General features: G+C 44.2%; 1 long non-coding RNA gene across 1 annotated transcript; it reads left to right on the plus strand.

The window, feature by feature from the left end:
* The first annotated feature begins 12,593 nt into the window (after nt 1–12,593).
* On the plus strand, nt 12,594–22,037 carry LOC147000790 (uncharacterized). The gene is made up of 3 exons (XR_015045568.1): nt 12,594–12,724; nt 15,598–15,703; nt 21,916–22,037. It is a non-coding gene; the product is annotated as an uncharacterized LOC147000790 (long non-coding RNA).
* Nucleotides 22,038–22,714: the final 677 nt, after the last annotated feature.

Genomic DNA, 22,714 nt, shown 5'->3' on the forward strand with positions numbered 1-22,714 from the left:
GAGAGCATGTGTGAGTGTGTGTGCAAGTGTGTATGAGAGTGTGTATGTGTGTGTGTGCGTGCACATGTGCGCACATTTACGTGCACGAGTGTTTGGGGGGGGCACATGTGCATTTGTATTGGTGTTTGTGTGTGCACACACTTATGAACTTGCCCTGGTCGGCCTACAGTCACCTCCTTGGATCATAGAATTTGACACCTTCTGATCTAAGGCCATTTCCTGCTCTAACACAGGATGAGCCTACCCTGCAAACCACTTGGCCATGAAATAATGCTTAGATGGAAAAAGATGAGACGCCAAGCTGGAGAGCATTAACACACCAGCCTTCTTTGTCTATGGAAAAATATGGCTTTAAAAGAAGTAGAACATTTCAAACTGATCAAACTTGACAGTGACTCTGCAGTCAGAAATGAAAGAGTGAACATCTCTTTGTTCTGATTCCATTGTATTGTAGAGCAATTTCCTAAGTGGACAAAAGATAAATGGATGTGGAAGCAGAGCCATGCCTTCTCAAAGAACCCCAGGGGCGACATCACCACTCACAAAAGAGCTAGCTTTTCTCCTTTGGTTAAGGCTCTCAGCCAAAACATCACAGAGGAAATCCCCAGACATAGGAAAGTCGAGCTTGTTCCTGCACAGCCTTCTTTACTGATAACGTGTGTGGTTATGGTGGGAACTGAGATACCACTCCCTGACTTGAGACCTCAAGCACATTTTCCATCCTCTACCAGTAACAGGCAAGTTTTGGCTGGGGTGAATGTTATCCCTGCTCACCCAGGGCCATTACTTGAAGCACTCGCTGCTGAAGGGAATCTGAAGTCTCCACTTTTGAGAGTCAGAGTGATGGCCTAATGAAACTGCAACATATCCTCTTCCTAAAAGACTGGAGCTGCAGAAGCTGATTATGTCCGTGTCCCCGAGATGACGGTACACAGCTCCCAGAAGGGCCCCCAGTAGGCTGAGCACTGATGTGCTCAACCTTAGTAGCATCATGACCTTAGCCATGGCCAAAACCACCTCCAAAATAGTTAGCTCCGGACATCATTTGTTAAGAGCTCCCAATAGTTCAAAACCACACACTACCTGGAAACAACTTTGAGAAATTCGCTAAGAAACTGAGCCCCAAAATTTGACCATCCCAAAGCCAAGCACCCAGGACTGATCACCTTATCAATGCTTGCAGCTTTCCTGGGAAGAAGACAGAATCGAACATGTGAAGTCTGCAGCACAAGATAGCACAGGAGTCTCATTTGCACTTCTCAATCCCAGGCCTGCACTTTATGTATGCAGCCAGCCACCACTTTGCTTGTTCTACAGAACTGACTGTAAGAAAGCCATTGTCCACAGTACACATGTCACAGACACAAGCCCACACCACAGAACAATTACATTTTCTCCACGCGGCTCTCAGTGTCTCTGGAGATTTCCTCAGAAAGCATCGAGTGATGGTAGAAAGAAGGCTTCTTAAAGTCCATGTGTCTTAAAGTGTTTGGTCTGACCCATTCTGTGAAGGTCCCCGTGCCTTGTGGGGTCAGCTCTTGTCCTTTCTGGGGTAGCCTGAAATCTATGTTGAGCTGGAGATACACCAGAAACGTGAAATCACCCAGGAAAATTCTTGTTTAGACTGGAAATAAAACCTTGGCTGGAGTCATAAGCTTTCTTTTGTCTTTGTGCAAACTCCCAAGGCTGGGGTTTGCCACCCAGATAGTGTGCAACACATGGGTATTGTGTGAACTAGAGATGGGTTTAGTCATTCGGGCAGTTTCTTTAAAACACTGTGGCATGACATCACCATGTCAGAAATTGTGTTAGGACGTATATGTAAAACTAAAAAGAAAATTCCCAGTGGATAGAAAAAATACAGGTGTTTATTTTTCTTTTGTATTTTCCAAAGTTTCTGAAAAAAAAAAAAACACACACAGATATTACTCTTTTTTTATTGGATGATTTCTTTATTTACATTTCAAATGTTATCTCCTTTCCTAGTTTCCCCTCCAAAAATCCCCTATCCCTTCCCTCCTCCCCCTGCTCTCCAACCTACCCACTCCCATTCCTGGTCCTGGCATTCCCCTTTATTGGGGCTTAGAGCCTTCACAGGACCAAGGGCCTCTCCTCCCATTAATGACCAACTAGGCCATCCTCTGCTACATATATAGCTAGAGCCACAAGTTCTACCATGTGTTTTCTTTGATTGGTGGTATAGTTCCAAGGAGCTCTGGGGGTACTGGATAGTTCATATTGTTGTTCCACCTATAGGGTTGCAGACCCCTTCAGCTCCTTGGGTACTTTCTCTAGCTCCTTCATTGGGGACCCTGTGCTCCATCCAATGAATGATTGTGAGCATCCACTTCTGTATTTACCAGGCACTGGCAGAGCCTCGCAGGAGACAGCTATATTAGGCTCCTGTCAGCAGGCTCTTCTTGGAGTCTGCCTAGTGTCTGGGTTTGGTGGTTGTTTATGGGATGGATCCCCAAGTGGTGCAGTCTCTGGATGGTTGTTCCTTCAGGCTCTGCTCCAAAATTTGTCTCTGTAACTCCTTCCATGGTTATTTTGTTCCCCATTCTAAGAAGGAACAAAGTATCCACACTTTAGTCTTCCTTCTTCTTGAGTTTCATGTGTTTGGGAAATTATATCTTGGGTATTCTAAGTTTTGGGGCTAATATCCACTTATCAGTGAGTGCATATCATGTGTGTTCTTTTGTGATTGAGTTACCTCACTCAGAATGATATCCTCCAGATCCATCCATTTGCCTAAGAATTTAATAAATTCATTGTTTTTAATAGCTGAGTAGTACTCCATTGTGTAAATGTACCACATTTTCTGTATCCATTCTTCTGTTGAGGGACATCTGGGTTCTTTCCAGATTCTGGCTATTATAAATAAGGCTGCTATGAACATAGTGGAGCATGTGTTCTTATTGCCAGTTGCAACATCTTCTGGATATATGCCCAGGAGAGGTATTGCTGGATCCTCCGGTAGAACGATGTCCAATTTTCTGAGGAACCGCCAGACTGATTTCCAGAGTGGTTGTACCAGCTTGCAATCCCACCAGCAATGGAGGAGTGTTCCTCTTTCTCCACATCCTCGCCAGCATCTGCTGTTACCTGAATTTTTGATCTTAGCCATTCTGACTGTTGTGAGGTGGATTCTCAGGGTTGTTTTGATTTGCATTTCCCTGATGATTAAGGATGTTGAACATTTTTTAAGTGCTTCTCAGCCATTGGGTATTCCTCAGTTGAGAATTCTTTGTTTAGCTCTGTACCCCATTTTTAGTAGGTTTATTTGATTTTCTGGAGTCCAGCTTCATGAGTTCTTTGTATATATTGGATATTAGTCCCCTGTCAGATTTAGGATAGGTAAAGATCCTTTCTCAATCTGTTGGTGGCCTTTTTGTCTTATTGACAGTGTCTTTTGCCTTACAGAAGCTTTGCAATTTTATGAGGTCCCATTAGTCAATTCTCCATCTTACAGCACAAGCCATTGGTGTTCTGTTCAGGAATTTTCCCCCTGTGCCCATATCTTCGAGGCTTTTCCTCACTTTCTTCTCTATAAGTTTCAGAGTCTCTGGTTTTATGTGGAGTTCCTTGATCTACTTAGACTTGATCTTTGTACAAGGAGATAAGAATGGATCAATTTGTATTCTTCTACATGATAACCACCAGTTGTGCCAGCACCATTTGTTGAAAATGCTGTCTTTTTTCCACTGGATGGTTTTAGCTCCCTTGTCAAAGATCAAGTGACCATAGGTGTGTGGGTTCATTTCTGGGTCTTCAATTCTATTCCATTGATTTACCTGTCTGTCACTGTACCAGTACCGTGCAGTTTTTATCCCAATTGCTCTGTAGTACAGCTTGAAGTTAGGCATGGTGATTCCCCCAGAGGTTCTTTTACTGTTGAGAACAGTTTTTGCTAAGTTTTTTTGCTATTCCACATGAATTTGCAAATTGCCCTTTCTAACTCAGTGAAGAATTGAGTTGGAATTTTGATGGGGATTACATTGACTCTTGCTTTAGGCAAGATAGCCATTTTGACTATATTAATCCTGCCAATCCATGAGCATGGGAGATCTTTCCATCTTCTGAGATCTTCTTCGATTTCTTTCTTCAGAGACTTGAAGTTCTTATCATACAGATCTTTCACTTCCTTAGAGTCACACCAAGATATTTTATATTATTTGTGACTATTGTGAAGGGTGTTGTTTTCCTAAATTCTTTCTCAGCCTGTTTATCCTTTGTGTAGAGAAAGGTCACTGATTTGTTTGAGTTAATTTTATATCCAGCTACTGCACTGAAGTTGTTTATCAGTTTTAGGAGTTCTCTGGTAGAATTTTTAGGGTCACTTATATATACTATCATATCATCTGCAAATAGTAATATTTTGATTTCTTCCTTTCCAATTTGTACCCCCTCGGTTTCCTTTTGTTGTCTAATTGCTCTGGCTAGGACTTCGAGTACTATACTGAATAGGTAGGGAGAAAGTGGGCAGCCTTGTCTAGTCCCTGATTTTAGTGGGATTGCTTCTAGCTTCTCTCCATTTAGTTTGATGTTGGCTACTGGTTTACTGTAGATTGCTTTTATCATGGTTAGGTATGGGCCTTGAATTCCTGATCTTTCCAAGACTTTCATCATGAATGGGTGTTGGATTCTGTCAAATGCTTTCTCAGTATCTAACGAGATGATCATGTGTTTTTTGTCTTTGAGTTTGTTTATATAGTGGATTACGTTGATGGATTTCTGTATATGAAACCATCCCTGCATCCCTGGGATGAAGCCTACTTGGTCAGGATGGATGATTGTTTTGATGTGTTCTTAGATTTGGTTAGTGAGAATTTCATTGAGTATTTTTGCATTGATAATCATAAGGGAAATTGGTCTGAAGTTCTCTTTCTTTGTTGGGTCTTTATGTGGTTTAGGTATCAGAGTAATTGTGACTTCATAGTACCTTCTGTTTTTATTTTGTGGAATAGTTTGAGGACAGTTGGAATTAGGTCTATTTTGAAGGTCTGATAGAACTCTTCACTAAACCCATCTGGTCCTGGGCTTTTCTTGATTGGGAGACTATTAATGAATGCTTCTATTTCTTTAGGGGAAATGGGAAATTAATGTTTAGATCATTAATATGATCCTGATTTAACTTTGGTACCTGGTATCTGTCTAGAAATTTGTCCATTTCATCCAGGTTTTCCAGTTTTGTTGAGTATAGCCTTTTGTAGTAGGATCTGATGATGTGTTTTGGATTTCCTCAGATTCTGTTGTTATGTCTCCCTTTTCATTTCTGATTTTGTTAATTAGGATACTGTCCCTGTGCCCTCTAGTTAGTCTGGCTAAGGGTTTATCTATCTTGTTGATTTTCTCAAAGAACCAGCTCCTGGTTTGGTTGATTCTTTGAATAGTTCTTCTTGTTTCCACTTGGTTGATTTCAGCCCTGAGTTTGATTATTTCCTGCCGTCTACTCCTCTTGGGTGAGTTTGCTTCCTTTTGTTCTAGTGCTTTTTAGGTGTGCTGCCAGTCTGCTAGTGTATGCTCTCTCTAGTTTCTTTTTGGAGGCACTCAGAGCTATGAGTTTTCCTCTTAGTACTGCTTTCATTGTATCCCATAAGTCTGAGTATGTTTTGGCTTCATTTTCATTAAACTCTAAAAAGTCTTTAATTTCTTTCTTTATTTCTTCCTTGACCAAGTTATCATTGAGTACAGTGTTGTTCAGCTTCCACGTGAATGTTGGCTTTCTATTATTTATGTTGTTATTGAAGATCAGCCTTAGTTCATGGTGATCTGATAGAATGCATGGAATAATTTCAATATTTTTTGTATTTGTTGAGGCTTGTTTTGTGACCAATTATATGGTCAATTTTGGAGAAGGTACCATGAGGTGCTGAGAAGAGGGTATATCCTTTTGTTTTAGAATTAAATGTTCTGTAGATATCTGTTAAATCCATTTGTTTCATAACTTCTGTTAGTTTCACTGTATCTCTGTTTAGTTTCTGTTTCCAGGATCTGTCCATTGATGAGAGTGGGGTGTTGATGTCTCCCATGATAATTGTGTGAGGTGCACAGTCTGTCAAGTTTGTGCCCAAGGTGATCCGGAGCTGGCACCGACCGGAAGGGACTTGAGCCCCTGGTCAGGTGGGTTTTCTGCTTCCCTGCTGCTGACACAGGCCTGTCCTGATTGGATTGGAACCAATGTTGTGTTCCACTCACCAGTGATCCTAAGATCACGTGAAGAGTCCTCTGTGGACTGTGGGACCATCCACAGAGATCGTGCTCTAGGTGACCCAGAGCTGGTGCCAACCAGAAGGGACTTCCAGATATTACTCTTATAGTGGGATTGTTGGGAACAGGTGTGCATGTGTGTGCACATGCATGTGTGCGTATGAGTGTGTGTGTGTGTGTGTGTGTGTGTGCGTGTGCTCGTGTGTGTAGAATGATAAGGCTTAAAGAACACAGGAATTATTCTCTGGAAAGTGTAGCACTCAAATCTGGATTGTTCAGTGAATTTTCTAGAAGACGTCCTCAGCCTATTTCCTGTTACACGGAATATTATTTACTATCTGCTTCACCTCAGCCACGAAGTCCACTTAGGAAACATTGGTAAAGTATTGAATGCTTGGATGTCTCTACTAATTAACAGAACCAGTTAAAATGATAGGCCAACATCTTATTATTTCTTCTTATGAACATGTACGTATAAACTGGCTGTGACATGTGCTTGCTATCACAGGGATGAACACTGCTGACACTTGGGTTTGCTCCTCTTCCTCTACTGAGCTGGCACTAAAAGTTGTCCTACTGAGTACCTGCTTGCAGAGTAGGACAGCAGAGAGGGCACAGGGAATACAGCTCTGAATCCTGGGACTGGTGCGCTGCATTCCCAGTGGGTTATCGAAGACCTTGGGGGTTACTTTCTCAGTGCATCTGTGTGCACAGAAGAGACTCCTGAGTTCATCCTCTGCCTTAGTCCCTTTTAACCCCAAGGACAAGGTTTACGTGTATAAACCGAGTACTTCTGATATCATTATTCTGGTTGTCCAAAGATATGATGGTTTTGAGACAAAATATGAACAAATAAAGCACAACGTTTCCAATATTTTAATAGATCCAAGCTGAGACTGTAGTCAAGGACATAGCAGAAAGAAGAGGGAAGAGAAGCCAGGAGGAAATCTGGACAGCTCTGACACGGAGGACAGAGTCCTGGTGTCAGCTGCCCCAAGCCGAGAACTCAGGTCTCACGGTTAGTTGGTAGAGACAGTAAAGAGAAACTATCAAAGCTGTCCAAGACTTGACTGAGCGACCCAACATGCTTCTCAGATGGAACTCTGGAAATGGGTAAGACTTCAGCCCAAGTGTGGCAAGGTGAACTCATTCCCTTGAGGGTCTGTGGGTGGCTCCGACCTACTTCCTATAGTGTAGCCCCTGCAGTGTCCTGGCTCTCTCTGTAGTCCTCGGGGAAGGGAACTTGCAAGCTAAGCAGGCAGCTCTGGTAACTCAGCATGACTACCAAGCAGGCTGGATAGACACCTCAATGACTCTGCAACTCAGATCTACATCCTCAACTGCGCTCAGCCCGACACCTGAGGGGGCAAGGCTGGGGCAGATGGGAGGAGGGTTCTGAACACTGATCAGCCTGCTGCTACTGCTCAGAAATAGAAATCATTTGTCTCTCGTCTCTCTTAGAGGTTTGACCTGAGAAGTCCAGGTCCCACTATGGAAATTACTAATGCTACCTGTACTGGTTTGTCAATCACATTTATTTCATCTAGACTGCAGATATTCTCACTAGGTTTGCTCTGGGGGAATAATGTGCGGGAAGAGGATCCACATTACCACACTTCCCTCATGCAGTGTCTCAAGGGATCCACACAGCCTGTGAGAACTGTAACTACACACCATCATTTTGTTCGGTGAGCAGTCCAAGGACACTGAGGATACTGGCTTGAGGAAACCTGCCTGAGCCCTCAGGAAGCAATAGCTGAAACAGCTAACCCACCATCTCTCTGTTGCCAAAGGCTGCCTGCCCAGCACTTCTACAGCAGTCTAGCTGCTCCACAGTAGCATTAAGAACCCAAAGTCTTCTAAAAACAGGCAAAGTATGCTCCTGGACTTTATGTACTTAAGAGAGAATATTTTATTCATAGGCCACCTCCCAGGAGCTATGTCTCAGGCCATTATTGTTTTCCTTCAGGAAGCAAGGGGTTCCTCTGAGGTTTCAGGAAATCTCATTCTCTCCCTGGAGCTTGCAGTAGCCACAGTCCAGTTCTGACTGCTCTGCTGGGCTACTCGGAACCTGTCTGGTCCTGTCCTAGCTCCCCCTCATCCACCTTGGCAGGAGGAGTTAGGATCTGATGTACAGAATTTTAGCTCCAGCACTAAGAACAAAAGAGCAGGGGCGGGAGGAGTTACTCTTGGGTTCCAATGCTAGACATGAAGAAATTCCTTGTAAAAAAAAATCCACACATATGTGGGCATTTTTTATTTTTAAGATCCATGTCATGCGCTAAGTTTGACTCGAGGTCCACTCTCTCTGCTTCTTCAGGGGCTGGGAGTTGTTCCCCCAAAGTAGCTGCTGACCCCATCTTACTGACCAACAATGGAAAACAGCAAGGGGGGCTATTCAGGGAGAAGGTTGGTGTTTACCTTTATGCTGAATTGTACAATGCTTTTTTTAAAGGGTTGTAAAGAAGTAGATTCATACCCAAGAATATCCATCGGGGCACTTCAGCACCTATCATAACGGTGAAGAATAGACTGGGGAGGATGGCAGGAGCTGATAGGAATGCAGAGAAGCCTCACAGGCACAGCCCAGAACATCAAGGCTTTTCCCAGAGGGCACGAACTGGCAATTTCCATCTGGGAAACTTAAATTTTATTTTTGTAAGATAAAAAATTTAAAATGGTTTTATAATATCTTCATGTGAGTATAAACAGGGAAAAACAAATAAAAATTATTTTTGTAACATCCTCCAATAAATATACATAGGGAAATGTTGATATTTGTTTATTTATCTATTTGTGTGTGTGTGTGTGTGTGTGTGTGTGTGTGTGTGTGTGTGTGTGTGTGTGATAGATATGTGGGCATGTGGAGACTAGAAGAGAGTACTGGATGTCCTTCTCTGTCACTCTCCACTTACTCCTTTGAGGCAGGCCCTTCCTTCAACCTGGGGTTTGTTGTTGTTGAGCTGGAAGCTCGCAAGTCCCAGAGATCTCCCTGTCTCTGCCTTCCTCAGAGCTAGGTTACAGGTGTTAGCATTCTTTCTAGGCTCTGCCCCACAGTTACCTGGCAACAGCAGGTATGCCTGACTCACTATAAAAAGGGGGTGTTTGTCCCCTCCTCCATCTCTCTCTTACCCTCTTACTCTCTTACCCTCTCTCCCTATTCCCCTCCCCCCTCTCTCTTCATGTGTTCCTGGCCTACCTCTCCCCACCACTTTCTGCCTTTCTCTGTCTCTACTACCTCCACAAATCCCCTTCCTGTGCCTGAAATAACTCTTTCTTTACTAGACCCATCATATGGCTGGTACTTCAGGGGTAAGGGATGCCTCAGCATGAGCCTACAAAGGCAGCCCTTCCACCTCACCATATTTCACTCTACCCAACATACCTTGGTTCTTTCTTTTTTATAAAACAAAACAATAGATGTGCCCCAGATGCCTGGTTTGTTACCTGAATGCTTAGATGGTCTATACCTGTCTGACTTTATGTGCACTGTGTACATGCAGGTACCCCAGGATGCCAGAAGGCATGGGGTTCTCTGGAACTGGAGTTGCTGCGGGCAGTTGTGAGCTGTTCCACGTGGGCACTGGGAATTGAACCCAGGTCCTCTGTAAGAGCAGCAAGCCCTCTTAACCACTGAGCCATCTCCTCAGACGCTCTAACAAAGCTTCTTAGCCACTGAGGTATCTCTGCAGCCCAGGGAGGAAAAATACTTTTTCAAAGCTAAACATTCACAGAATGAATTTAAGTCTGGATAACTCAAGCGACTGACAAAAGACCTTTATTTAACTTAACCCTGGCCTTAGTCGCCTTACACACACACACACCTCCTTACAAATACTGCATGCTATTACTTTTCACACTGTGGGATTACTTTCACAATAAAATCTGAGAAGTTTACAGTTCTGTGATGCAAGCTGCAGCTTGCCAGCCTCCACTGTGCCATCGTCAGCCCTGCCTCTGCCCCAAGCAGATTTCTTGTTATTATAATTTGCTATTATGGCATTTTAGGAAGAAGGAAGTTTTCTCTAATGTCTAATTTTAGAAAGAAAGGCATAGATACTCAAAAGTATTGTCTTGGCAGTTCCTAAGCCCTTCCTGCTGTATCCCCTTCCGAGTTCTAACAGCCATTATGTAACAACCTCAGGATGAATGCTGGGGCTTTCCTTAGCCATTCATAAATTATAAACACAAATGCCAGCTCTCCCAGATGATGGTGGTGGAAGTGGGGTGGGGTACGTGTGAGGGTGGGGTGGGGATAGGCATGGGGGTGGGGTAGAGCTGGAGAGTAATGGGGATGGAAAACACAGGACAAAACCACAGTAGGAAATCAGAAGACAAGGAGGTGGCCCTTTCTGAATCCTCTGTAAACCCAGGGAAAGGAGTCCTGTTTGTTAGTATAATTATGCTGTTCTTTATCCACAAGGATTCCTCTAGTGATATTGAATTCACTATCATCCTTGATATTGAATTGCTATTAAGATCTGTCTTTTGCCAGGTGCATGTCTGAGACAGGGATGGGAGAGAAAGAAGAAGATAAAGGAGCAGAATCTCAGGTCCCACCAGGAGAATACAAGGCATATAATATCCTGACCTTGGCCATTTGACCTATCCAGATGCATAGGACACAAGCCAACAGGATATCCTCCTGCCACTACTACTGTGGCAAACCTAGGTGACATGTGATTTACAGATTGTGTAGAGAAGACATGTTCCCTTTTCTGGTTCTTCTGTTCTGCTGCCCTCGGACATCTGCTGAGGCTGTGCATAATGACTAAGATGGTGTGGAGGGGTCCGTTCACCTATGGAGACCAGAAAGCAAAAGAGAGACAGAGGACACTTTTCAAGCTTTTCATATCATTTAAATAAATGTTTAAAACTGTGTGTGAATCTTGTGACTGGCCATGGCCTCAGGGTTGTTACGGAGCTCTGTAGAGAAATCTTATTTGTGGGACTGGAGAGCTAGCAGAGTTGGCAAAGCATTTGTCATGTAAGTATGAGGACCACTTTCAGTCTCCAGCACCTGTATACAGAACAAGATGTGATGGAGAGCACTTTCGAGCCCAGTGATGGGGAGGCAGAAACAGGAAGAACCCTAGATCTTCCAGGTCAGCCTGACCCAATCAGTGAACTACAGAACCCAGTGAGAGATCCTGTCTGAGAAAATTAACAAAACCAAAACAAGGTGGACTGTACCTGAAGAAAGCTATCCACAGATGTCTATGACCACACACACACACATACACACACTGGCACATGCACACGTGCACACACTCACACACATAAACTCACACACACATATAAACACACATGCACACCCACTCACATGCACACCCACTCATACAAGTACTCACACATGGACACTTGCACACATGCACATGTGCACCTGTACACTCATGCACACACATATAAACTCACATCTACACATGAACACAAATGCACACATATACTCACACATGCATATATAAGTGCATACACATGTGCACACACACATTCACACTCACACATACATATACTCAAACATGAATACAGATGTGCAAACATGCTCATACATGTATATACACATGGGTGCACACACACACACACACACACAAACACCTACATGCACCTATGCACACAGACACTCATTAGATATCTGAATCAGGTTTGGTTGTTCTTAGGGAAGGAGTGGAGCAGAGAAAGGACATGGTTTGGCTCCTAGAAGCATTTAACACCAGAGATCTGCTTTCTGGAGACCCTGGGCCCCGCCTTGCCCACACAGTACTCAAATGTAGGCTCTCCATCAGCTTGCCTGCAGGATATCCAGGACCAAGACTGTTTGTAAAGATCTGTGTGGGCATTGCCTGCAGGATACCCAGGACCAAGACTGTAAAGATCTGTGTGTGCAAGTTTGATCCAAAAGATGTAGATGTCATTTGATCCAAAAGATGTGGATGTTATGAGCACAACAGATCTGCTAATGAGCCTTTTGAGTGTGAACATGTGTGTGCATGTGTGTGTGCACTCATGTGTGCGTGTGTATGGCCTGACTGGGGTGGACTTAAGACCAGAGACCCTTTCTGATGTTCCTTGGATGCTGTGGTGCTCAGTGTGTTCAGGCATCTCAGAGAGGAGAAAAAGATCCTCGAAGTGAAACTCCCTTGACCCTACCTCTACCACCTAACTAAGGTCTTATTTCCCAGACAACCAGCTGTCATCTTGTCTCTAAGTTGCTCTAACAGTTCAGGATAGACTGTGCACATCAGTTGTATTCTAAACTCTGGAGGGCAGTTAACCGACATTTGAACTGAGCCACTATATCATCTCTACCGGAATTTGTTAACTTTTGAAAAACTAATTAAGAACTCACATTTCCTTGTTTCAGGACACCTGTAGAGTGGGGGGTTGGGAGGGGAGGGGGACCTTGTGCACATAGAAAAACACTGGAGAAGCCAGGAAAGTTACACACACAGCTTACCTCTTCAGTGGACTGGAAGGCCAGGAGTGATGGAGTCAGCCTGTGGTCCTCTGCTGTCTGGTAAGACAAACTCTGCCTCTATTGCCCAGAATCGACTTATCTCAGACCCTTTCCCCTAAACCTTGAGCTTTGCTTTTAGACCATAAAACCTATTCTTGTGAGTGATGTCACGTATGCTTTAAGACAGCCTAAGTGACGTCTGTGTTATCTTAGAGCTAGGTCAATCCTGACACCCACAAGTGTTATGTTTACCTCAGACCAGCTCCCTAGACCCTAAGACCTTGGGCACTGTCTCAGAGTCAGCAGTACCCATTCTTGTGAAAGGAAGCCAGAGGTACTTTGTAAAGCATCTTTATGTAAACATGCCTTAAATTGTGGTACACTTGAGACTGAGTTCATTGTTATCTGAATACCCTTTTTTCCCCCCAAAATTGTGCTGTGCGTAATTAAACATGGCTAAAGTAAAATGATGTAGGCCAGATGATAGAAGTCAGCACCGGTTACAATAAAATTAGACTGGCCGGAGTTTCCTTCTTACCTCACCCTGATGGTTTGTTCCCTGCCTGCTGTAAGGGTGTCACCCCTGACACCCTAGGCATTGGTTATGAACAAACAGAGTTGGGAGAGAATTGCTCTTTGGAGAGAGAAATGAACAGTGAGAGAGCTGGGGACGTGGTTCAGTTGGTAGAGAGTTGGTGTAGTGTGCACGAAGCCTTGGATCCGATCTAATCCCTAGCATCGTAAAAAGCCATGCATGATGCTACAACCGCTGGCAGTCAGGGGATGGCAGGAAGATCAGAAGATCAGGATGAACATCTTCTAACACATACAGCACACTTGAAGCCAGCCCGGGCTACATGAGATGGGGTGGAAGTGGGTGGTAGGGTAGACCTTGGCATCTTGAGTGAACTCTCTTGATCTCACACGAACAGGTCCAGACATCAGGTGGGCCAGCTGTCTTTTGCCATATCTTCGATGGTACCTAGTTCCTGTTTTATATTAGTCGTGTGCTGCTTACTGGAGGGTGTGAGCAGAAAGTTTACTCATGCTACATGTGCTACTGGTGAGACTCGCAGGCAAGTGACTTTCAAAGGCCTTAAAAGTCAGAAATCTGGGACTTTTGTCAAGCCTGCAAAGCAAGTCACATACCTGTTTGTACCTGCTTGGTAATAAATGTCTTTATGGAGCAGAATACAGTACAAAAGTCACTTCACTGACATTTGTCATTATGACTGACACCTATTTTAACTACCAAAGACCCAATAGCTCCCAACTGGAACCAGTCACAATGGACTAAGTAAGGTCTGTTCAGCACGTCTTCCAACGCAGACTGAGTCAGATTTCATTAAGAACATGACACTCCATCAGTTGCAGGACTGTCACACCCTTGTCCTAGTGACACTGCCAATGCTGACGGTTGGAGTTTCTGTTACTACCATTGTTAGAGGGCACACCTGGAATGTCAGAGCGGCACCATACTGGAATCTCATGTTGGTAACCCCAGCAAAGGAGCAGAAAGCACCTGTTCTGGAGGGCCCAAAGCAAATGCCCTAACTGCCTTCTCCAGTTCAAGTGGTTCTCCTGGTTGTGCCTTAAGGCACAACTCATACCTCCATTCCTACCCAGCAGAAACAAAGCTCAGAATGGGAAGCACCCTCGGGGAGCTAGCTCTCTGTCAAGCTGTGAATCAGAAATAAATCCTGAAAGTTCTGACTTTATAGTCCTGTGAGAAAGAAACACCGCAGACATCAGCCTATTGCGGATGGGAATTCGACCATTGACCATCGATAAACAGGGCAAATATCATGTGGGCTGGCTGGGAGGCAGCTTTGACTTAGGGGAGAGCAGGCCTCAAGAGGATGCAGTAATGGAGAATGGAGAGAGCTTCTCTGAACAATGAGGCTTTTCCAAGAGTAGGGAATGATCTGGAGATCACGTGAGCCAGAAGTCTGTCCCCATGTTTCCAAAGTGACAACCAGCTGTAGATTGTACACCACTTCCGTCATGCTCCAGGAAGGAAATTCCAGCAAGTGTGGTAGAAAAACAGAGTAAACCAGGATCTTGAACCCTCTTACCACAGTTCCTAGCTGGCACCTAGACACCTGGTCACACAGGTTCGTGGGGAATGAGACAGCCAAACTGCAAACAGCCACATTTCAGTTTCACAAGACACCCTGGGGGCAGTAAAGCCTGGCTGTTAACAGTTCTCAGTGGTGTCCCAAGGAATCTGGACTTTGTTCTGTAGACAGTGGGAAGGCAATGAGGATTTTTGAGGTTTGAAGAGAAAAGAAAAAAATAGGAGGATAAGAAAAAAATGAATATTATAATTCTTTTCTTTCTTGCATTCTCTGTTCAGAAAAGCCTCTGGAAGGCTTTTTAAATTTTGTTATTACATTTATTTATTTTATGGTGTGTGTGTGCAACTTGCAGAGTTTCTTTCTCTTCTGCTACCATGTGGGTCTCCGGAGTTAGACAGGACAGCAAGCTTGGCAGCGAGCTTCTTAACTGCTGACCGTGTCATCAGCTCTGGAAGACAATGCGCTAACCCATGAGTACATAAATCCACAACAGCAGTTGACTCTTTTTAAGAGCCCCACCAGAGGCCCAGCCTCACCCTCTGAACATATCCTAGAATTCCGACTCTGATTCTGTGTCTGTGTGGGTTACCAATCTAGAACGTGTTTGGGTGCTGGAATTAAAAAGGTAAGATAGAAACACATGTTTTACACATACAGAATCTAAGAGTGGAAAGAGAAACTCATATTTTGCCTGGAGTGTTTTAGACATTCTCCCTTTTCCCATTTATAACCCAAACCTTTGTTGTGTTTTTCCTAATAAGATAAAGCTGTAAAACAGAGGCAGTCTGCCTCAGTCAGGCTGAGGCTGTGAGCACATTGCCCCTTTCAAGGCTGATGGACCCCCATTTGCCTCAGTTTTAAGATCTCGGTAATCTGAAAGCTGCTGGAAACATCGGGCTCCCAGCAGTGAAGAGATGCTGGCCTCCTGGGCACAGACCAAGTTTCCATTCCTGTGAAAACGGTAAGGAGTGGCAATCTCAGTGCAGGACATTTCTGTAGAGAATGCTTGTCCACCCCTGTTATAGTGCTTGCCCATGTTGGGACAAAGGCAAGGCATCCAGATCCAAGTCTGGCAAGCAGGGTGTGGGGAGTGGAGGATGCCAAGGGAACATAAAAAGAACAAATATCAGAGTCATCAAACAACAACTTAAGGTTTCTCTAATCTACGTGTTTTATTTACAGAACAGGAAGCTGAGGCCAAGAGAGGCTGGCTAACTTAGCAGTTAGCTAGCTTCTTGATCTCAAGCCTTATGCTTTCTCTGTCCCTCTGTCTGGTGTCACTGAATGTGGGCTCTTCTAGTGTCTGTGAATCTGTGCATTTGATTTTTCAGTAATCATCCTCCTGCATGTGGGCTTTAAAAAGCAGTTTCATTGTGATATGTGTGATGTAGCTTAAAATTCACGTTTACAATAGTAAGCTAGTTGGGAGGCTAAGCCAGGAGAATCCCTGTCTCAAAGTTCAAGGCTAGCCTTGGCACCATAAGGAGAACACTTATGGCTAGGTGTTGACTTTAATCCAAGCTCTTGAGAGGCAGATCATTGTGAGTTCAAGGCCATCCTAGTCATATCAAATTCCAGATAGTGAGACCCTGTCTCAAACAAACAAACAAACAAACAAGCAAACAAACAACAAACAACAACAAAGAAAGGGCATGTGCTGCTCATTATACTTGCTGTCCTATGGTTGTCACCACTGTCCAATTCCAGAATGTTTTTATCATCTAATGAGATACCATGTTCTAAGCAAAAGAGACCAGTCACAGAAAGACAAATACTCCACTCACATGAGCTGCTAAGGTCATCAGGGTTGGTGAGAAAAAGAGAGGGGGTTGCTGGGGAGGAATCAGAACAGAGTGGGCGGGTCAGAACGGAGGCGGAGTGGATCAGCACTGAGTGTTGGTTAAAAGGGGATACAGCCACAATTTCACACACGCACTAAGACGGTTGCTAAGGTGGGTGGTGGTGACGGATGCACAATACAGTGAAGATAATTCTGCTGAAGTGTATACTTAGAAATGGTTCCACTGGCTTGGTGCCATGGCTTGATGCCATGTGCCTATTGTATCCAGTGCTTAAAAAGATGAGGCAAGAGAATTGTAAGGTTGAGACCAGCTAAGGTTGTATAGCAAGACTCTGTTTCAAACACATTAACAATAAATAAATAGCTAAGATAGTAAATCTTACACTTTTAAAAAAAATTAGAACATTGTATATGGTTTAGATTTAAAAAAAAAAAGATTTATTTAATGTATGAGTACACTGTAGCTGTCTTCAGACACACCAGACGAGGGCATTGGATCCCATTAGAGACGGTTGTGAGCCACCATGTGGTTGCTGGGAATTGAACTCAGAACCTCTGGAAGAGCAGCCAGTGCTCTTAACCACTGAGCCATCTCTCCAGCCCCTAAGTCTTACATTTTATTAGAGTAAAAAAAATTGAAAAAAATCTTGTGTATTACATCATTGCATTGTTTGTGTTAATCATGTTCATTTGTTCAATGAACACATTTGAAACAGCAAGTACTAAAGAAAGAACTATCTTACCATGAGTTACCCATAGTCATTCTAAGCAACACATACCCACTACCATACCCACTACTGGGTAACTATAGTCACTACCAAGTACCCACACCCAGTCTGAGGTACCCACCCCACTAGCAGCTACCCACACCCACTAGCAATCCCCTTGAATGCTTTCCTTCTCTCGTGCCCTGGTGACCATGGATCCACTGTCCATCTTTTATGATCTGTCTCTCCCAGCAAGCCACATGAGCAGGACTGAATGGCATGTGGCTTTTGTATCTGGTTTCTTTTACTGAATATAATAGTCTCAAGACCCTGTGTCCTGTAGCAGGCATCAGGACTCTGTGTGTGTTTGTGGGTGTGCGTGTATGTACCTTTTAAAATGGGTTCCAGCCTGAAAGACAAGAATCTTTTTCCCCTTTAGATTTTTTTCTTGGGGGAAGAACACATTTAGCTCGGAGTATGCAATCTTTTCTAGAAGGCTTCCTTCTACACAACAGGCCACATGCGCCTAATTTCTGCCTCTCTACTGTTACTCCCGCTCCTTCTTCCAGCCTGAGAGACACCTAGGACAGTGAGGGCTGATTTCAGCCAGGCTGCCATGACGCCACACAGAGATGTTCTGGTGCTAGGGGCTGCTCTGTCACTCATTCCCTTGCTTAACGATCACAGTATGTCACAAAACAGACACTCTGCTGGACAGCCTGCTGACTGCTGCCAAATGTGACCTGATTACAAACAAACACACCTTGCTTCTCAGCAGCTTTGGGGTGTGTGTGTGTGTGTGTGTGTGTGTGTGTGTGTCTGAGAAGGGAGGCAGGCCTGCTCCAGCCAAGTTTCCACTCCTGATCATTTACTGCTCTGAGATAGGTGGGGTAGGTTGTGGGTGGCAATCCACCTTCTTTTTCTGATCAGGATACAAGTGTGTTTTCCTTGGATTACAGTTGAATCCAAGTTTGGGCCAAGAAGATGGCGTGGTATGTAAAGCACTTGCTGGCAAGCACGAGGCTCCAAAGTCAGCCTCCCAAGCCCATGTAAAGCCAGATGTGGTGAGCATCAGCAAGCCCAGCACTCTGTGGCTCTTATGGGAGCTGAAACAGAAAAACCTCTGGAAGCTCTAAGGCCAGATGTCTTAGCACTCACAGTGCTAAACAAGAGACCCCGTGTCAAGCAAGGTGGAAGACAATGGCTGACACATACTCAAAGTTGTCCTCTGACCTCGACATCAGAACCTGCCTACCACACCACACCTCCCAAGCACACACACACACACAGTATACATACATATGTACCACATACACACTATACATATATACCATAAGCACACACATCCAATACACACTCATATACACAATTCACACACACATACATACAACACACACCACATACACATACAACTCACACACACACACACTTAGACACTCACACACACACATACAACACACACAGTCAGATACACATACACGTATACACACACCCACACAAAGTGCACACACATGCAGCACACACTCACACGTATTATAGACACATACACACCACTCTCTCACACACACATCATATACACACATCACATATGCACATACACAGATTTAAAAGTAGTAATGAAATGCAATCCAAGCTAGAAGTTCTCCGGCTTGGAAAGCAGTGACCATTGTCTGCTTGGACCATTGTAGACCTGCAGGATTTTCTTCATCCAGGTTTATGGACAATGGGGAGTGTTTTCCTATGCCATTTAGGCAAGTCTTTTCTGGGACCATTTGAAGGTTTGAGCGGGGAGAATGGGAAAGCAGAGGGTTATTTTTATCTACTACATAAAGTTCTAGTCATGGCTTTTTCGTGAACACAGGCTGAGAAAAGATGCTGGACGGCATGATTTAGCATCAAGAATCCCTTGTGATAAAAGTAGCGTGGCCTGAGGAGGTCCATCTGTCTTGTCGGATCACACCCTTGAATGGCTACACCAACCATACGCTTTTGGTTCTCACATGGAAAGCCCAGTCCCTAAATACTCTCTGGTGACCAGGAAAGACACAGAGAACGTTTCGCTTTACTGACAGTAGGGGCAAATGTTGGCGCTGCGGCCCCTCCTCTTCTCTCCCTAAAGATGGTGTGATCCCTGGAGCTGTAGCAGCTTGCTTGGGGCAGCCCCCCCATTAACCAGAAAGTACCGGGAGACTGTGGTGATAAGGAACCCACCCACCATCAACTGCTTCCTTCTAGACTTGAGGTGAGAAGTCCGTTAGTCAGGTTCTGCTTCTAACAAACACTTCCAAACAATAGGACGCCTGTAAGGAAGGATTTCATTCTGGCCTGTGTTCTGGTTTACTGTCCCTAATCTGTGCCACCAAATTCCCTCCCGGGCACCCCACATTGCCTGAAGCGCCCCCCCTCCCCCATTAAAATCATCCTTATGTTCTTTTTGTGGAAACTTAACAGAAGTTAAGTTTGATGTGGGGGAGGGGCAGATAAATTCATGTTAAAAGAAATACATTCATCAATTTCATTCTCAAAACCTGCTGCATGTCACTCCACAGAGATGAAAAGGCTTCCCGAAGCACCTGCTACCCACGCCCCGCGGGACCCAGTTGCTGTGGGAGAAGAAAGGGTGATGGGGGCGTGGCTCTAGTGTTTCCCGAAGACCGCACTAAAACAAACCGAACAAAACAAGCAAACTAAACTAAAAACCTTTAGCAATCTCAAAAGCCAGGACAGAGCTAAATGACAAGGCAGTGTTTGGTTTCAGACCCCGGTGCAAGGGACTGAGGTGCACAGTTAACACAGCAAAGCAGATCAGGCCTCCAGGCCCACCTAGCATCCCTCAGTCCCCATGTGGTTTACCTGGACCCCAACCCTAAACTTTCAGGCCCAGGGGCTGGATGCCCTTCCCCCAGAGGCTCCTCCCTATAGGCTCTTCCCCCTAATCCAGACATTTTGTTCTCTCTCTCTCTCCCTCTCTCTCTCCATCTCTCTCTCCCTCCCTCCCTCCCTCTCCCTGTTGCTCCTTCTCTCCCTCCCTCTCTCTCTCTCCCTTCCCACAGAGACATCCCTGGCCTCCTTTCTTGGTACCAGTGAACTCACCCAAGAGCAGCTTCCCACTAAACCTACGTTTAGTATAATCTAATCTGGTTTGAATTGCCTCATTTCATCATTGGAGAAATAACCTACCAGGAAGCATGGAAGAAAAAACTAAACAAAACTAGAGGCCTCAAGAATTTTATTCTTTTTAAAGGAAAAATGAGACATCAATGCTTCCAAATGAACATACCTGCAGCCTCTTCAAGAACAGCTAGGTGGCTGACGTTGTTTTGTCTGTTAGGAATATGGCCTTTGAGTTTCTTACTTGTTAGAACCTTGGGGATTTTAGAACCTTGGATTTATTTTTACCTCATGAATACTGTAAGTCCACTTGGGATTGGAATGACAGGTGACTTTGAGCTGCCTTGTGTTGGTGCTGGAAACCCAACCCAGGTCCCCTGAAAAAACACTAAGTACTCACAACAACTGAACTATCTCTCCAACCCCAACTAAATATAGTTTTAAGCAGGATTTGAATATTCATGAGAACTCAATTTGTTACATATAAGAGCCAAGTTTGTTACAGGCATTACTTCAGCTGTAGAAAGATTTTTTTCCTCCTAGATTTGAAAACATTGCCTTATCAGGCATTTCAAAAAATAAAAGGTAATAATTTCTAATGACTGTTTGAAGACACTTTAGAAAAATAAGCTACAAATATAAAATTAGTTGTTTGAAGAAATTACATCTTTTTAAATTTATAAACAAACTGAATCAAACAAATAATTCTCATTTTTATATAAAAATCACTATATTTACAAATAAAATAACTAGATTTGCAGGTTAAATTTGAAAGCTTAAAACTAAACTTTAAAATATTCAACTTGGACAAATTAAATATTAGATAGTCTACAAAGAAAAGGGACAGTAACATTATTTAATTTCATTTTATTTAATATTTAACAAATTTATTTCAATGTGTGCTATAAAACTAGAAATTGGTTCATGTAATCTGGGAGGGAAAAGATAGAATCTTCAAGTATCATAACACTTTAAAAAATATAAAGGGGTGGTTATAGGATCAACATCCAACTCTTGAAACATCATCTCTAAGCGTGATTAGACTCAATGTGTGTGTGTGAGCATGTGTACAAGAAGACAACCTCCATTGTCTTTTGCCAGGTGTCATCCATATTTTTTTTCTTGGGATAGGGTCTTCTTTATTGACCAAGGCAAGTCTCAAGGATCCATCTGCCTCTTTCCCTCAGCTATGGATTCTGAGGATCAGAGGGGTTCTTTTGAGGCAAACTGGGGAGCACTGAGGAGACTTGTAGAGGAGGTAAAAGTGAGGCAGGAGTGCAGGTTCTGAGGAGCCAAAGCTTGAACTGGGGCCCTGCTTCCTCACAGAGCAGGATACTAAAGGCTGTGGGGGAGAAGCAGTGAGTTGACAGAGTCAGGGTCCTCACATGCATTCTGCTCAGAGCCTGGCAGAGAAAAGCAGGAACAAAATCCAATCATGAGAAACCATCTGCCCAAGATCCAAGGTAGGTCCAAGGTCCTGTGATGACTCAGCGATCCTGGGATCACGGAGAGGACAGAGGAGTGATGGGTCTTTGTGGCCTCCCTTCCCCCCAGCCTGGAACCTGCCTGCTCAAGGGTGGAGCTACCGGCTCATTCGTCCTGCCACGCCCACTGCTGGAACCTGCCTTTGCTGCCTGGAGTCACACACGTGTTCGTCCTGCTACTGGACCCTGAGTTACTTGGCGGGAAATTGGGTTCCCTCCCCCTTCCTTTATAAACTGAGTGTCTGGAATTAGTAAAATTGAGCCTTGATCAGAACTGGTTGTCCTGGCTCCATTCTTTTCTTCCGCCCCGTCTAGATTCCTCTCTTTTCAGCCTGAACTGCCTTTCTCAGCGAACCGTTCGTGTTGTGGACCGCGGGCGGGCCGCAACAGTTGGCGCCAGAACTGGGACCTGAAGAATGGCAGAGGGATGCTAAGAGAAACGACTGCTGTGTGGAGCTCCACAAGAAAGGAAAGGATCTTCGTATCGGAGGAGCATCGGAGCAACGGACAGGTACACATGCTAGCGCTAGCCTAAAAAATTTCAGTTTTGTAAAGTGTTGCTGAGGATGCGGTAGGATACGAATCAAGTTTGAACCAGTGCTGACCCAACACTGTTTCTGCTTGGGGTCAGCAGTTCATTAATCGGAACTAGATACGGAGACAGGTGGTGTGCCGCAGTTTTTTAGAAAACTGCTTAGGTGGAAGAAAGAAGGGTTCAAAATCATGGATCAGGCGGTTGTTTTTAGTTTTCAGGAGTTGCTTAAGGAAAAAGGAGTAAGGCTTGAAGTACAATTAGTAAGAAATTTTTTAGATAAGATAGATAGCTGTTGTCCATGGTTCAAAGAAGAAGAAACGATAGATTGTGGAAC

Source organism: Mus caroli, unplaced genomic scaffold, assembly GCF_978045245.1.
Source record: "Mus caroli unplaced genomic scaffold, Mus_caroli_1 scaffold_16, whole genome shotgun sequence".
NCBI classification, from domain to species: domain Eukaryota; kingdom Metazoa; phylum Chordata; class Mammalia; order Rodentia; family Muridae; genus Mus; species Mus caroli.